This window comes from Agelaius phoeniceus, chromosome 3, assembly GCF_051311805.1.
Source record: "Agelaius phoeniceus isolate bAgePho1 chromosome 3, bAgePho1.hap1, whole genome shotgun sequence".
NCBI classification, from domain to species: Eukaryota; Metazoa; Chordata; class Aves; order Passeriformes; family Icteridae; genus Agelaius; species Agelaius phoeniceus.
This window is the reverse complement of record NC_135267.1, coordinates 41,753,315-41,757,448: the sequence shown is the minus strand read 5'-3', so window position 1 is coordinate 41,757,448 and position 4,134 is coordinate 41,753,315.

Below are 4,134 nucleotides of genomic sequence, written 5' to 3'. Positions count from 1 at the left end.
CACAGTCTGTCTGTGAACATTGTTGTGTATAATACATCAAAAAGTAGATGTTGTTGTTTTTAAGACCACCTAGGTCTTTAAGGAATTTGGGTTACAGAACTGTGAATTCTGGGGCTAGAAACACAGAGATTCAGTTCAGCGCTTAAAGGGTCAAAGTGTGGCCTGCCTTCTCTCTCACCCTGCCCTGAGTGTCCTGGTTGCAGTGAGGTGCTCTGGCTGGAGGCACTGGTGTGGGATACAAATGGGCTCCAGTGGAGAGCAGAATGAAATGGCTTTGTTAGAGCCCTGCAACATTTCATGCTGGTTCTGATTTTGGGACCTCTCCTTGTGCAGAATGTCACCATCCCCAAAATGGTGATAAAAGTTTCAAGTCTTCCACAGGGCTTCCTCCACCTCCTCATCTTCTGCCCTCAGGAGTTTGAGAGCACTGAGGACTGTAGGAGGGCAGCCCCAAGCCTCCCCTAAAACCTGCTTTCCAAGATGAATGGGAGATTGTACCCCCAAGGAAGGAGAACAGAGCAGGCCTGTCCTCAGCATTCTGCTGTGCAACATCAATTACTCTGGGGTGCTATGGCTTGTGTGGGAGGAGATGGAGCATCACAGAAGTAGAGGAAAATTATTCCCCTCACAAAACAGGGAAATCAGGAGCTGCTGTCTGTCTGGGTGGGTCTTACTGCAGCTTTGCAATTACTTACTTTTGTAAAGGTTTTGAACTGCAAGAAACTTATTTTTTGTTCTGTAAACTGGCCACTGTATTTTTAGTGTGCTTACACTGGAACTGTGGGGGCCTATGTTTACAGAAAAAACCTAAACATTTGGAAGAATCTTGGAAATCAGAAAGTTTTGAATCCAGGCAAAAGGATTGAAGGGTTGAGTTTAGAAGACTTGTTTCCATAGTTAAATACAGCTGAAAAGTGCTTTTTAACTTCATGCCAACTTTGCCAGTCCTTAAACTGGCTAGACTTGTGTAAGATCAGAGTTGGCTGGTTTGCATTGCAGGGCCTTACCAGCTGTGAATTCACTTCCTTAGGGGCTACCAAGACTTTTGCTTCCCCTTTTCTAGTCAGTGATAATATCTGAAGTTAAAGCAGCAGGGAGGGAATAAAATGAAGTGCTAAGGGAAGTGAGAAATTCCTGTGTGAAAATCCTTGCAAGTGCAACACTTACCTGATCCTCAGTGTGCACTTCAGAGAAATTTTGTTGTACCAAGAGAGAATTATTTACAGGAAGGCTGGTCTGCCTCCTGCTTTGGCACAGGTTGGCCTGGGTTTTCCTGAGTCACATTTCTGTTCACTGTGCTTCCTGACTTTCTTCTTCATCCATGCTGGAGCAATTATCACATTTGCTCTTGTTCACAAGTGAGATGCAAAGAATGTGCCTGGCAGAAAAATTTGACCCCTTCTTTGTTCTGGAAAAATGAGCTGGAGGGTGTAAATGCACTGAATGTCAAAGAAGGCAAACTATGAGAGAAGGAGGACTTTTCACAATTCTCACTTTGTCAGGTTGTATTAGAGCCTATAAAGGAAGCTAAAGCAAACCTAAAAGGCTGTGTAATCTTGTAATTGAAATAGAGAACAGGAGAAAAAAGAGGGCCACTCTACAGGGGTGCTGAGAAGAAAAACTATGTCAGGCATTTCATAAATGCCTTATCTGAGTCTTCATCAGGACTAGTGTGTATGTTGATGAAAATGAGTAGTGGAATGAAGGTGCAGGGTGAAATTCGCTCCATTTGAGAGCTGCAAAACAAAAAAACCCCAAGCTTTTAAATATGCAAGAAGTTAGGTAGAGGCTCAAAACCAAATAGTTACTTAACATTCTGGAGCAGTGTTTAGGTCATAAAACTGCAAGCCTGATGGACAGAATTTTTAATAAGTTTGTCAAGTTAGAGGACAGCAATTTTACTGCAGAAAACGAAACACAGTGTCTTCACTAAGGAAAGAGGAAAGGAAAAGGTGCAGCCTCAGCAGTATGCAGGGTCTTACAAAAGGATCTGATGGATAGAGAAATTAAAAGGTAGGATGATCATATACAGCACAAAATAGATTCACCAAAAGTAGATTGTGCCTGACTAATCTGATATCTTACTTTTTGATTGCAGGTTTTTTTTCAGTCAAAGGCAATCTTTTCTAATTGGACTTCACTAAAGCAAGTTATCAGTGCCACACAGAAAATGAATAATCAAAAGGAGGAAGCTAGGGATTAGTGGAAGAATTGTAAAGTGGTGAGAAGTCAGCTAAGGAACAGCAGACTATGCAAGGCAGAGAGTTAGTAGGGAGAAAAGACCTCATTTTGGGGACATCTTTCTAAATACTGTCTGACATAGAAGGAAATACACAGAATTACATTTGCTGTTGGGAATTTGGGCACCCTAGACAGTTTAGAGTATGAAGGATACATTAATATTCTGACAAGTAACATTTAGGGTCAACTTCAACATGACAAGGTCAGGCATGAAGGGGATAACAAAAGGAATTTCTGCTCTAACCTGGGAATAAAAGGGGAAGAAAAGGCTAGGTGAATTAGTCAATCTTAGAATAATTATGTGTGATGTAGTTGTAAGAAAGGAAAAAATAATACAGGATGTATTAGTCAGCAAATACTTCCAGCAAGTACAGGGAATTGCTGGCATCATGGGTATCATTATACAAAGAACTGGTGAGCCCTTTGCTTACCATCATCTACATGGTCTAGGGTTAACTCATGGTGGGAAGGAACAGAGGAAAAACATTATGTGGGAGAACAGAGTCTTTTCCCACAGTAAACTCATGGTATTTGGTTTGCCCAGCTCAGGAAAACACAGACTGACAGGTTGTACAGTTGCTGCATGCTTGTCATGGTAAAGGACAGTACCAGGGATGGGGATGAACAATTTAGGCAAAAGAATAATATGGGAACAAGAAGAAAAGAAAAAAATAATTTGGCAAGTACAAGCATTAAAAAAATTAAACTTGGACAATCATTCCATTAATGGTGAGGGGGAAAGATCCAAATGTACTGAATACAAAGCTGGATACTCAGGAAAATTACAGTATAAAATGTTCCTGAGACAGTGGGATGTCTTTCAGCCAGTAGTCTGTGCAAAGAACACAGAGACCAGTTAAAAACCCTTCCTCTTTCTTACCCAGTTGTTTTTTGGTTTTTTTGGGTTTTTTTTTTTTTTTGGTTGGTTGGTTGGTTTGGTTTTTTTTTTTTAATTTACTCTTAATTTATTACTCCCCTCCTTTAGCATGGAAAAGCAGATGGGCAACCTTCTGGAGCATTCTTTGAGATGATAACAAAAGATGATTTGGACCCATGTACTCTGCTGTGTGCACACGCACATGTATACATGTACATGTGATTATGCATCTGCACGGACACATAGCTATGTGCTAATGAAAAATTAAAATAGGAACAGGGGAAGGGGAATCACTGAATCACTAAACTTTAAAAAGTCAGAAAATATTAGGTGCTTTTAAAAGTAAAAAATGCTACTTTAAAATGGCATAGAGCAAAGGATAAATAGGTGTGATTTAAAAATAAATATTAGGATTTGGACAGATCCTAGACCCCAGAGCACAGCTGTTCCAGTTTAACCAAAGCCACGTGACACTGTTGTATAAAAATGTCCTCAGCATAAACCTCTACTTGTCTGAGCCAACCATCAAAGCATTCCTGGCCCCTGAGAACCTGTGTGGGAGAGAGTGGTATGCTTAACATGTGCCACAAGGCCAGGGGTCCCCAAACTGTGGTACCCCTCTGACATGCAATGCATTTGAAAATAGCGTGCAGAGAAAAACAATCGCAAACCCCCAAGCCTCAAAAAATCCACCACCAAAACCTATCTCACCTGCCTTACCTCTGGAAGCCATAGGCAGGAGTCAGCAGGATTCCTCCTGCACACAGAGCTGGGGCTGCTGAGGTGACTGAGGTGAGGGCAGGGACACAGAGGAAAGGAGTGGGGCAGCCTGGAAGAAACACATGCTGATCCCACCAGTGCATTTCTCCCTCTAAACAAAGCCTGAGAGCCTGTGCCTTAGGAGACTGGACAGCTGTTTCCTTCATGTGGCAAACCAGGTTGCATCTCCTCCTGAATGGACAGGGTTTGAGTGCCAGCAGAAACTCAGCAGGAGCAGAGAAATGCAGGTTGTGCAT